The sequence below is a fragment of the Macaca thibetana genome, chromosome 8 (genome assembly GCF_024542745.1).
Source record: "Macaca thibetana thibetana isolate TM-01 chromosome 8, ASM2454274v1, whole genome shotgun sequence".
NCBI lineage: Eukaryota > Metazoa > Chordata > Mammalia > Primates > Cercopithecidae > Macaca > Macaca thibetana.
Genome location: NC_065585.1, coordinates 65,021,949 through 65,035,668, shown reverse-complemented (window position 1 = coordinate 65,035,668; position 13,720 = coordinate 65,021,949).

The window sequence follows — 13,720 nt, the reverse complement described above, 5'->3', positions numbered from 1 at the left end:
CTTTTTCTTGAGACAGAGTCTCGCTGTGTCGCCCAGGCTGGAGTGCAGTGGTGCAATCTTGGCTCCCTGCAACCTTCACCTCCCGGATTCAAATGATTCTCCTGCCTCAGCCTCCCAGGTAGCTGGGGTTACAGGCATGCACCACCACATCTGGCTAATTTTTTTATTTTTAGTAGAGACTGGGTTTCACCATGTTGGCCAGGCTGGTCTCGAACTCCTGACCTCAGGTGATCCACCCACCTTGGCCTCCCAAAGTATTGGGATTACAGGTGTGAGCCACCATGCCCAGAAAGAAATATTTTTAGATCATCTCTAACCAAGTGACAATTTTGTTGCATTAATTGTTAAATTTAAAATTTGTTCATTATCTTCAAAGATGTGGTTTCAAATTTGTCAAATTTATAAACATCATCATTATTGATCTTCTGAAAAAATAACAGCCACGTGATAATCCTGACGCTTCTGCACATTGGTGTTTTTCTGTTTGTTTATTGTTTTTTCCAGTCCCTTTAACTGGACACGCTCTCACACACCTTTGGGTCTTCATGTCTGACAGGCCCTCTGTCTAGATGCTATCCGCTCTCCCTACCCCATCCCCAATTTGCCAAACACCTCCTTGCAAAGGCTTTCCCTGAATCTTCCAGTCTAAATCAAGTAACTCAGTTAAATTCTCAGGCAGACAGAACACTTTCTTTCTGAAACTTACTGCATTTTATACATACCTATTTCTTTTTGAGGGTATGTATATAATGTGTTTTCCCACTGAACTGTAAGTCCTATGAGGTCAGGGGCTGTGTTAGTTGTGTTCGCGCGTGTCCTGATCCTGAGAGGAGAAAAGTGCCAGCTGGAATGTTATGTCCACATTGACTTTCAAGAAGCCCCTGGAAAGTTCAAGTGGGATGCTCTTGTTCAAGGGATTGATAGACTCTAGACATGATCAAGGATGATGTCCATAGTGGATTCTGCTAATTGAAATGTTTAAGCCTTTCTATTTGTTTCTTATTTTTTATTTTTTTTCTTCTTGTAAGCCTCTGGGGAACAAGGAATGTGTCCAGGAATGGCAGGCTCCACAAAGCAGTCTGGGCAAACTTCCAGGCTGTCCAGCCAATCAATAGAGTTTCCAGGGGTGACAGGCCAAGTTGTAATCCCTCTTAGTAACTCTAAACAGAGCAAAAATACTGATCGACCACAGTTAAAGGTGAGAATCTCTTAATGCTTGCTTATATAATATTTCTTAAGGCTTGCAGTTTGCAGAAGTAAATACAGATTGGAAAATATCTGTTTATACTCTCGTGGCAAAGCAGGCATCTGGAGCACATTTAACTGTGGTAATACTTTGCTCCCAAGTAAATGTTCTGTTTGTGACAATACAACACCAGGTTATTTGGCATTTCAGAAAGGCACCATTCTCCTCCTGGGTTCTATACAAAACTGAAGGCAAGATTTCAGGACAATCCATTCTGAGAATATTAAAACATGCACCAACTCAAATGAGAAGACCAGGAAAAACTGGAAAGAAGTTCAAGTTATAAGAAAATTTGAAAATATAATGCCGTCGTAGAAAATTACTGTTTGTTGTCTATTCTACTTCTTTCCTTTAAAGACTACTATGATGGAAATGCCCATTAATGACTCCTGCCTATGAGGAAGTCTTGTTTATCCACACTATCTGGGGTTTGAAAGATGTGGAGGCAGGAAGTGGGGTAAGAGAGACGGGAGATAGAGGTCAACTGGAAGCTGCACTTCCAGGTATAGGCTACACACTGTGAGGCTATAATAATAGCTGGTCAGCTAGAGATGGGGGTTCTGGAATATTTGGATGTTTATGTATCCAGATTACTTGAGTCCCAAAGAAGCCAGGTAGAAGGAATTCTAGTGAATAAATAAAACTCTGACCCAGCATTTATTTAATTCAAGGTAGTAATTTTACAAGCTGCTTCATTTTTTTACTGAAATTAGGACAAATTCTAAATAAATTAAGAGTTTAAGTCACTAAATAAAATTAAAAGTAGACTACATGGCGGGGGGATAAAAATTATCTTACTAATCACTTACTCATTATTTGAGAGGTACCGCTCTAAGAGGGAAAAATATTATTTATTTATTTTTTTCCTGGTTTTTATACACCAAAACATCCTAAAAGTACTGTGAGAAAATAACATTTTTAAAAATGGATAATACTTTTCAGTGTCTTTTAGAAAATAATTTTTGAAAAGTTACTGATAAATTATTCACCAGAGGTAATCCATCATAAAGAATTAACCAGAAAATATCAGAGACATACAGTTAACAAACCTAAGGCAGAGAATTGTATGCTTTTGTACTTTCTGTATCACTATAAGGGAAATAGGTTTAAATCCAGAGAGGAGATACTGCCTTTGCCAGAAACAGAAACATTTTTAACACTATTCTTCCTGGGAAAAAAGCATTTAAAAATTCGATGGGGCCAGAATACCCATCCAGAAGTTATGACCTTAAAGCCACTTTCAAGTCCACAAGAACAAGGTGTGCTGTGGCCTACTCAATCTACCTCCTGGGGAGTCAGGCTCATAAAGCTGAAGTTGAGGTCAGAAAAATGAGTAGGATGCAGCATACACCTTTTATCAGTGCCAGCAAACGGTCCATGAGCTCTCAAAAATGCTTCTATTGTTGTTGCTGTTTCAACCATGACTTGGAATTAACACAGCACAGAACCATACTGCCTCTCTGTTCTGAAGTCCTGGTAGGTAAGTAAACAAGTAACTTGCTACAACTTCCCCGCAAAAGTATGTATGAGAAGCCTGCCCTGGCCGGGTGCGGTGGCTCACGCCTGTAATCCCAGCACTTTGGGAGGTCGAGGTGGGTGGATCACAAGGTCAGGAGATCGAGACCATCCTAGCCAACATGGTGAAACTCCGTCTCTACTAAAAATACAAAAATTAGCCAGGTGTGGTGGCACGCGCCTGTAGTCCCAGCTACTCATTGAACCCGGGAGGCGGAGGTTGCAGTGAGCCAAGATCATGCCACTGCACTCTCGCTTGGGCGACAAAGAGCAAGACTCTCTCTCTCTCTCAAAAAAAAAAAAAAAAGCCTGGTAGAACTTTGAGTCTAGCTGAGCTTCTTTCATAGCTTGCATTGCTTGTGTTTTCTTCTTTAGGTAAATAGTAGAACTATTTCGCCAGTCATATTACAGTTTAATCTGCAGCACTTGGTCTAGAAGAAACACAGATGGAACTGATGAAGGTTTTACTGTGTGGACAGTGTGATACTCACCATGTTTGAGTGACACTGTTTTGTATATATACACATAGAAAAGTTTAACAAGCCATCATTTGCTATGACAATGGGGCATATGAGTGGTTCTCAAACCAAGGAGCAGAGATTATCTCTTTGTGAGGACAAATTTGATTAAGAGGCATTCCTTGTGTGCTTTTTGTGGTATTGAACAGAGAGCCAAATGCTTAGCTTCAATGTAACCATCTTTCCAGTACCCTTGAGAAAAAAAGCTGCCTGTCAACACTTGGGTAAACAATATCTAGAAGTGATGGAAGGAAAAATACTCAGAGGCAGGAAAGCAATGGGCATTGCAAGTCTTACAGACTTGCATACAATTCATGAAAGAACCAGAAGGCTCAAAAAGAATAGAATTCTGGGCCCTCCCCTCTTCAGTTTCCTCAAACTTTCCACAGCCTTTAGACTCAAGGGATTCTTCTTTGGTTGCAATGAATATAGTGAACACTTCAAGGTTTGTGCCAACAGGGAAGTAAGAGAGCCCAGTTAACACAAAATAATGAGACATCCTTTAAAGTCATACACAGTCACTTCCCCTGTCCGTGCCCCACAGGCCAGCAAAATGCTAGACGTGGAGACATGGGCCCAGCAACCAGCTCTTTTCTAGAAAATTACCAGGAGAGATGAACCAGACTCAGATGAATACTTAAAATCTGGATATGCAAAATCTGTTCATGTAGCATGATCTTTTTATTTCTGTTAAGTCTCTAAAACAAAATGTGATGAAACATCATTTAGGCAGAAAGCTTGTGGAGTTGTGGGGTGGCAGAGACAAGGGGGTGAGGTGAAGGGGACTGTGGAAGAGGAGGAGTGAAAAGGAAAAAAATCCAGGAGATTATCTGTATCAATCTCATTGCTAAAAATGTCTGCTTCCTTCCTTGGGGATCAGAGTTTGTGGGGTTTTCTCTTTCTCTGTTGACAGAAGATCTTGTAAAATGATAGCCACTGAATCAACTAAATACATTCAACAAATATTGATGAGTATTCTCTATGTTTTTGACACTGTGCTGGCACAAAAGAAGATATAAAAATGAGTAAAACTCAATTGCCCATCGTTGACACTTCTACAGTTTATTAAGAACGTATACATTAACTCCCCAGGAGATTAATCTACAAAGTACATGAATTGGTTTCAAAGCAGAGGTAATTGATTAATTCATATCCATTTACCCACTTATTTACTTAGATACTTAAGGTCTAGGAGATTGTATCAGGACAGTCTTTAAAGTTGTTTTAAAAAATACCAATTTTCTTATTAGTTTTATCTTCTTTTCTAGAGCCTTTAATTGTAAATGATAGAATGAAATAAAATTAACAACCTTTGACATGAGACACAGCTGTGCTTCTGAAAATAAGGGACAAAGGCTGTGAAATAGAAAACAGATATCCAAAATTCATGCATTGTTCCACAGTTTTACAAAATTGGCCTCAAAGCCTCTTCCAGACTACTGTAAAACAAGCTTATAAATTAGAAGCGGAAAAGCGCACTGATACCAATAAAGGTTACAAATTTAGAGAACAGAGATGGAAAAATATTTAATGCAAACAGAAGAACTAAAGAAGGATAGTTATTGATGGTCATTTTGTACATAGGCATAAAGCTCCCTCAATTAGATCAGGAGCAACTTGTTAGACAAGCAGGAAATTACTAGAAGTAGGTACATTAGCATAAGTAAAAACTATCAGCTGATAGTAAGGGAAGTTGTAGGTAACCAGTTAAAAAATTCAAAGAGCACAAATGGTCTGGGACCACTTGGTAGAAGCTAGCAGCTCTACCCACCTTAATAATCCCTGGGAAATCACATCATTACAAAATTGTTTTTCATAATGGTGGCCCTGAGTCATCAAGGAAAACTTTAAATCCTGTCAGTATTCTCTGTTTTAAAAAGCAGGAAATGTTTTGGGGCCAGGAGACTATGTAATGCATTTTAGGGTTTTATAGGCAACATTTGGTTGTGTAGACTATTCCCTAGGAACTGAAATCTCCCTGATTACTCAGGAATTTACAGTGCCTTTGACCAAGAAAATACTCTTTGAAAAACTTTCTCTAATAACTATCAACCATGTTTCATTAGAGAAAATAGTAGGTTATCTTTTCCATATATTCCCACAATTATTTTAAAACACTGAATCTGGCCTACTCTAGGGAAAGCTTTTTGTGTAGAATTTATGTAGACGGAGAGATGATAGGGAGGAAGGTGACAGCAGCAGAAATAGCAGGAAGGTATGTGGTGACTTGACACATTCACTAATGCTAAGTAAAAACTGACTACAGAGCTTCTATGGTGGAAGGTACAGAGATGCAGGACCCTATGAGTGAGTCATGGTGTTGGTAGAGTATAAGAAAATGACCCCATGTCTCTGTCTTTCTTTAATACGTGTGAAGACTGTAGTGTTTCGTTCCAACAGGCATGTCCTGTTCAGGCCCCAGGAAAGGGCCACGCTTCTGTGAAGAGTCCCTATCTTTCATATGGAGGAAGACGGCACTAGAATAAAAACTAAACTTGACAAACAGGCCCTTACAGAGGTGGGTGGGAGAACGCCTTGTTTCCTCTAGGCCTCACTTTCCTGGGCCTTGATTTGGAGCTGCCTGGATATGCTGAGGGAGCAGCCTGGTGAAAGCGGAAGCTGGTCTCTGTCTTGGGGCAGGAGGAAAGGAACAAAGCCAAAACACATCCAGGGGTCTTGTATGGATGAGCAAGCCTGATCTCATTATCTAGAGTTCTTAGTTACAGGTGAATTCTATGTCCATTTTCCTTTAATAACCATGGAACTTTGGCTGCGTCTTCCTGCACCTTACCACCTCTTCTCAAGTGGTCATCCAGTTCACACTGCAAACAGCTGTGACCAACTTCCTACCTCTCGAGGCAATCTTAGAGAATCATTTAGGAGACAGCCATGTTAATGTTAATTCATCTCATATCAGTAAGACTTTAATCTCTGGCTTACCAGAGGATCCAACTTTATAATCATTCTTTTTCTTGCTCTTTGTGGAATAATGTCTTTTCTAGTTTTTCTAGTCCTTGCATCCACACTTATCAAGTGACATGTACCTTAGACTACATGGAGGCTGATAATACTATGCTCTTGGTAGATTTTCCAGGACTTTTTCTGGTGCATTAGTCCATTCAGATTTTGTTAATACCCACACCAGAGGCTGAGTGGGAAAAAGAGAGGTGTTAACAAAGATTGAAATGACTAATGGACCAGATTTTTTAAAAGACAAAATTAGAGGGGATTACCTTAAATTATCATCCCTTCTGTGGCTCTATTTTAAAAATTTACTAGTATATTAGGCATTGCTAAATATGTCTAAAAGACAGTTATGCAGCAACATAGCTCAGACATAGTATTATTTCCCACCAAGAAAGATGGTAGCATTTTACCCACAATCCTTGTCTCAGCTGCCTGCCTGAGTGGAATTCCCACTCCTTTTGGTATGGTTTTGAGAGTTGAGACATCATCTTTATCTACTGGCTTCTGTGGTATTTACTGCATCTAAAATGAAAGATTCTGCATTTAAGTGTTGCCTAGAAAAAAACACAGTATCTTGCTTTCTTTTATTCATTCATTTGAAGTAATTATTGCTATCACAGTCTCATGTGCATTTTTCCCAAACCATAATGATTTGAGACTTATAGAGTATGGTAAAACAGTTGGATTGTTTTTTCAGAGAGGCAATTTTGTGAAGAAAATGGTAGTAATCTGAGCCACTTTTTGGTTTCTAAAGATTTCATCTGTTCACAGGACAATTTTGGGGTTCATACCATTTTTTACCTGGAAGCTGAGAACCTATGTTCAAAATCTTGTTTTCCATCTTCCACATGTAGAGTGCAGGTATAAGAACTTAAAATAAGACACATTCTTTTGTAGAATTTTCCTTTCCTTCCTCCTTTGCCTCAGAGCATCTCTGAGTTCTTTGTAATTAGTTTTAAAGAAACATGAAAAAAGTTATAGTCTTTTCAAATAAAATACATGTTTCCCTTAGGAATTTATACTAAAATGTGTATTTATTTTTAAAAACCAAATGATATGAATATAAGAAATGCAATACTGGGTCAGCCCAATGGTCTAACCAGTCTGTGGTTTCAAAGTTTCATAGTACTCCATTAATGTTGACCTCAGAAGTTTTGGGATGTATTTCAAACTCCCTGGTTTCCTTTAATACTGAAATCTGAATTTACCATTCAGAGATTCATCTAAATCTTTCCTGAACTTATTTATATCTCTAACTTATATCAACTATCGAAATAATGAGTACCATAATGGCGAGGTTACTATATCCTATCTACTATGAGACCATAGAAAGGATATTACTACAGGGGGATGAAGAATTGGGATGGATAATTCAATCTCTTACAATTATTTTCTTTTTCTTGAGACAGGGTCTCGCTCTGTTGCCCAATCTGGGATGTAGTGGTATGATCACGGCTCACTTCAACCTCAGGAGTATTGAGGCTGAAGCAATACTCCTGCCTCAACCTCCTGAGAAGCTGGAACCATATGCATGTGCTATCATGCTGGCTAATTTTTTTTTTTTTTTTTCACTTTTTGTAGAGATAGGCTCTACGTTGCCCAGGCCGGTCTTGAACTCCTGGGCTCAAGCAATCCTTCCATCTCGGCCTCCCAAAGTGCTGGGATTACAGGTGTGAGTCACTATGCCTGGCCTACAATTATTTTCTTGGTTACAACTATTTATATCCCTCCCACATGCAAAACTCCCCCATCCCCATCTTGTGACATCTTTCCCCAATCCCAAAGCCTCATCCAACCATGGCATCTGCCAAAAACCTATGATCTTGTGATCTATAAATCCAAATGCTGCTACTTAGATCCAAATACCTATAAGCCGGATAGAAATTATCTACCTCCTGCATACCCATGGTAGGCAGCTTCTAAGATGGTCCCAATGGTTCCTGCCCACTGGTATTTGTGGCCTTATGTTATCTTCTTCCTATGAGTAACTTGCTTCTAGAATGTGGCAGCATTAAGGGGATGTCACTTCTGTGAATATGTTACATAAGAGTGACTTCCATCTTGCTAGCAGACTCTGTCTCTTTTGCTGGCTCTGATAAAGCAAGGTACCATGCTAAGGAGGCTCACAAGGTAAGGAACTGAAGGTGACTTCTGGCCAATAGCCAGCAAGGAATTGAAGCCTCAGTCTAATAGCCATCAAGGAACTGAATCCTGGCAATTATGTAAGTGAGCTTGGGAGTGGATCCTTCCCCAGTCAAACCTTCAGATGAACCCCAAGCCCTGGCTGACAACTTGAACAAAGCCTATGACAGACCCTGAATCAGAGAATCCAGTTCAGCTGTGCCTGGAATTCTGACCCACAGAAACTATGAGATAATAAATATGTGTTCTGTTGTTTTAAGTGACTAAATTTTGGGGATGTTACTTAGCAACAGATAATTAATTAGCAGTAGACAATTAGTACATCTAATGTACAATGGTGGAACAGGGACAGGATAACCGCAATAAATACTCCCATTTGAAAAAGTAAAGACTGGGCTGGGTGTAATCTTAACACTTTGGGAAGCTGAGTAGGGGCAGATTGCTTGAGTTCAGGCATTTGTGACCAGCCTGGACAACATGGCAAAACCCTAGCTCTCAAAAAAAAAAAAATTAGCTGGGCATGATGGTGTGCACCTGTAGTCCCAGCTACTCAGGAGGCTGAGGCACGAGAATCACTTGAACCCGGGAGGTGGAGGTTGCAGTGAGCTGAGATTGTGCAACTGCACTTCAGCCTGGGCAACAGAGTGAGACCCTGTCTCAAAAAAAAAAAAAGGAAAAAAAAAAAAAAAGAAAAAAAAAGACTGAAGGCACATCATAATCATTGGCCCAACAATTCTAAAATCCCATTAGGTAAGTGTTGTGGGAGTCCCTCTTATGAACAGAGTGGGGTCCCTCTACCCCAAGGCAAGAATGTTCCTTACTAGATCTCCATTCTGCTTCATGAGTATAGCTCTCAAGTCCATTTTTCTCCATCGCTCTTGGTTCTATTTTCTCAGAGACCCTTCCTGTTCCATGATACTTCTTGCTCCTTTGTGAAGAGAACATTGGAACAATTTCAGTTGAACATTGGAACCACCCAATCCCAGAACCAATGCCACTTCTAGGTATTAATTTCTGTATTGGTCAGGTATTGCTGCTTAACAAACAACCACAAAAATGTCAGTAGCTTACAACAATAAGCACTTATTGCGCCCTGTGGTCTACAGACCTGAGGGTGGCTCTGCTTCAGGCTGGAAGTCCATTTGGCTTATTCTAGTCTGAGGGTCTATGCCAAAAAGCAAGGCCACACTCAAAAGCATCTTCTCTGTTCACATCACAGACACTAAAATCCTATTGACCAAAGCAAGTCATATGGCCAAGGCCAAAGTCAAGGCACAGAAAAGTATTTTGCCATCGTGAGATCATGTGGAGAATATGGATATACAATATCACTACATTTGAGGAAAGAACTGAGTTCAATTATTCAACCTATCACACTATATAAATTTTATATGAAGAAGGGTTCCTATGCCTAAAAATATTTTAAGTTTCTGGCCAAAAGGATTTCTAAAATCTCTAGTTTTTAGAGCACCATGGAAACAGAATATTTGCATGGGTAAGGGGTAAATAAGTAAGTACAGAGAGGCCAGTCCTGTTTGGCAGGCACTGAGGGTGGTTGTGTATTTCATCAAGCACCTGGAAGGAGTACAGGAAAGGCAGAATGAGGATGCTGGATAATTAAGCAGCTTATCCAGAATTAGCCCATTATTTATTATGGGATAAAAAAAATTTTTTGCATGTCTCAAGCAAGATAGATGCATTCAATTGTAAGTTCAAAAGTATATTGTAGTACCCTAGTGTTTGCAGTGGCATGATACATAATAGCAAAAGATGGAAACAACCCAATGTTCTAGATGACTAGATAAACAAATGACTATATATACACACAATGAAATATTATTCACCTTAAAAAGGAGTAAAATTCTGATACATGCTACCACCTTATGAATCTTGAAAACATTATGCTAAATGGAATAAACCAGACACAAAAGAACAAATACTGTATGAGTCCACTTACATGGGGTACTTAAAATAGTCAAACTCATAGACACACAAAGTAGGATAGTGGTTACTAGGGGCTGGGAAGAAATGAAGAGTTCTTGTCTAATGGATACAGAGTTTCAGTTTGGGATGACTGAAAAGTTCTGGTGATGGATAGTGATGATAGTTGCATAATGTGAATGCACTTCAAGCCACTGAATTGTACATTTAAAATATGGCTAAAATGGTAAATTTTATTTTTTCTTCTTTTTAGCCATCTATAGGCTTATCAATTTTGTTATCTTATGTGGTATATTTTATCACAAAAAATTTGCTTCATAGAAAAAATATATTCTAAAGCTAACCACAAATAATTAGGATAATCTACACCACTGTACTTCTCCACCATAATGGGTAAAGGGTTGACCATATTTAATAATGAAATCTTATGCCAAATAAAAATGAAATTGGGAAGGGCTGAGAAACTCTTATGACATGTCTATATTTCAAAGAAAATTAGGCTCCTACAAAGACATGATAAACCTGTTATGATTGAAGAAAATCCACTTATTTCCAGCTTCTATTCTTGTTCAGAAAACCAAGAGACAAATCAGAATGGCAATAGTCCTCATATGTCAGTACTTTTATGTTTGAAAATTCCATAACCCTAGGAATACACTCTTAGATCTCCTTTTAAGAAAGCCTAATTCCTGGCCGGGCGCGGTGGCTCAAGCCTGTAATCCCAGCACTTTGGGAGGCCGAGACGGGCGGATCACGAGGTCAGGAGATCGAGACCATCCTGGCTAACACAGTGAAACCCCGTCTCTACTAAAAATACAAAAACTTAGCCGGGCGAGGTGGCGGGCGCCTGTAGTCCCAGCTACTCGGGAGGCTGAGGCAGGAGAATGGCGTGAACCCGGGAGGCGGAGCTTGCAGTGAGCTGAGATCTGGCCACTGCACTCCAGCCTGGGTGACAGAGCGAGACTCCGTCTCAAAAAAAAAAAAAAAAAAAAAAAAAAAAGAAAGCCTAATTCCTGTAATCCCAGCACTTTGGGATGCCGAGGCAGGTAATCACCTGAGGTCGGGAGTTCGAGACCAGCCTGGCCAACATGGTGAAACCCCGTCTCTATTAAAAATACAACAAATGAGCCGGGTGTGATTGTGGGCGCCTGTAATCCCACCTACTCAGGAGGCTGAAGCAGGAGAATTGCTTGAACCCTGGGGGTGGAGGTCACAGTGAGCCGAGATCATGCCACTGTACTCTAGCCTGGGCAACAGAGCAAGATGCCGTTTCAAAAAAAGAAGAAAGAGAAAGAGAGAGCCTGATTCAAGGAGTGTAGTTTGCAGGCAGCCTCCAGCTGCTGAACCTTCAGAATCCAGCAGTGTCATGCTGAGGTGACACTCCCCGGACCTCTCCAATGACTGAGCTTGGTGGGAGTAGTAGAGATGGGCCATTCTTGCCTACTGTGGAACTCTTCTAACGGGCAATCTTCGCTCTGACACTCCCATTAGCCTGGCTGAGAATTTCACAGAGCTGCACCGCAGTCTGGACACTCTTCCTACCCAACCTCCCTTTACAGGTGTCAGATCGTCATCACAGCTTGAGGCTCTCCTGTTTACTCCTGCTCCCTCTCCCCTTTATCCTTCACTGGCATTTCTCCCAGAATTGCACGTCTAGTTCTGTCTTGGTGTCTGTTTCCTGGAGGGCCTGAGCTGACAGAGAAACACTATAAGTTAAGTTTTGTTTGTTTGGCATGTTGACTTAGAAAACTTTAATAATATTAAAAGAATGAAGACTGTTCCCTGAAAACTGGTTCTCTAGGCTATCTCAACCTGGCTGACTTGAACTAGGTGACTGGGGTTTGGGGAGCTGGTTTTGCTAGGTTGAATATAGCTGGAGGCCCCATTGATGTTTTCATTCAGGCTGTAAAAGAGGTCAATGCTGGACCAAAATATAAAAGTAAACGAAAAAAGAAAGGAGCACAGGAAACTGGAGATATAATATGGGCTGCAAATGGCAATCACGGAGTCAAAGCATCGGGAGAGATGGACAGCTGTTCTCTGAGTCAGGCTGGGAAATCAATCCCTGACTAGACATCGTATGTCTTAGAGATGCCTGGTGTAATTAGTTTTCTAGGGCTTTCCTAACATACTACATATTGGGTGGCTTAAGGCTTAAAACAACCAAAAGTCATATTCTCACAGTTCAAGAGGCCGGCAGTCTGCAGTCAAGGTGTCGGTGTACTGATTCCTTCTTAAAGTATTCAGAGGGAGAACCTGTTCCATGCAGCTCTCTGAGCTTCTGGTGGCTGCTGGCAATCCTTAGCTTGTGGCAGCAGAACTTACCATCTCTCCCTCACAAGCCACATGGCATTCTCCCTGTGTGTCGGTGTCCAAAGCTTGCCTCCCCTTCTAAGGACACCAGTCATACTGCATTCACTATGACCCACTTCAATCCAGCATGACCTCATCTTAACTTGACTACACCTGCAAAGTCCCTATTCCAAATAAGGTCACATTCACAAGTTCCAGATGGACATGAATATGGGAGAAGGTTGGGGGGTGGGGGAACTCTTCAACCCAGTACACCTGGGAACTTGAGTTTAGATTAAAAAGAAGCCTTAGATTGGTGTCATAAGAGATGAGGAAGAATTTTCTGGTGGTGAGACTTTGAAAATAGGAATATAGGGTCTTGTTGCAGATCTGAAACATCAGAAGGTACAGACTGCCTTCTTTCCTGACCACTGTTCTTAAGGTATTACTTAATCGGGCCGGGTGCAGTGGCTCACGCCTATAATCCTAGCACTATGGGAGGCCGAGGGGGGGTAGATCACAAGGTCAGGAGATCGAGACCATCCTGGCTAACACAGCGATTCCCCGTCTCTACTAAAAATATACAAAATTAGCTGGGTATGGTGGCACGCGCCTGTAATCCCAGCTACTCAGGAGCTCAGGCAGGAGAATTGCTTGAACCCGAGGTTGCAGTGAGTTGAGATTGTACCACTGCACTGCAGCCTGGGTGACAGAGCAAGACTCCATCCCACCCCCCCCACAAAAAAAAAAAATATTACTCAATCGATACTCTCCTTGGCTTCTAGTCTTCAGAGCAGTGAAATATCTGGTTTAGTGCATTTGTGTATGTGCATTTGACTCACTCCTTTACTGCCCCACCCCCAACTGTTTCTACAGAGGAAGGCAGATAGCAAAGTCCAAATACGAAATTGCCAGAATCATCCTGGAAAGGGAGAGAGACAGCCACTTTGGGTGGAAGTGGGCTGCCACATCATTTAAGTGGAATGGGGAAAGGAATCTAGGTTATTTTTTAGCTTTTACCCCCCCAAAATTTTTTTTTCCCTTGAGATGGAGTTTCGCTCTTGTTGCCCAGGCTAGAGTGCAGTGGTGTGATCTTGGC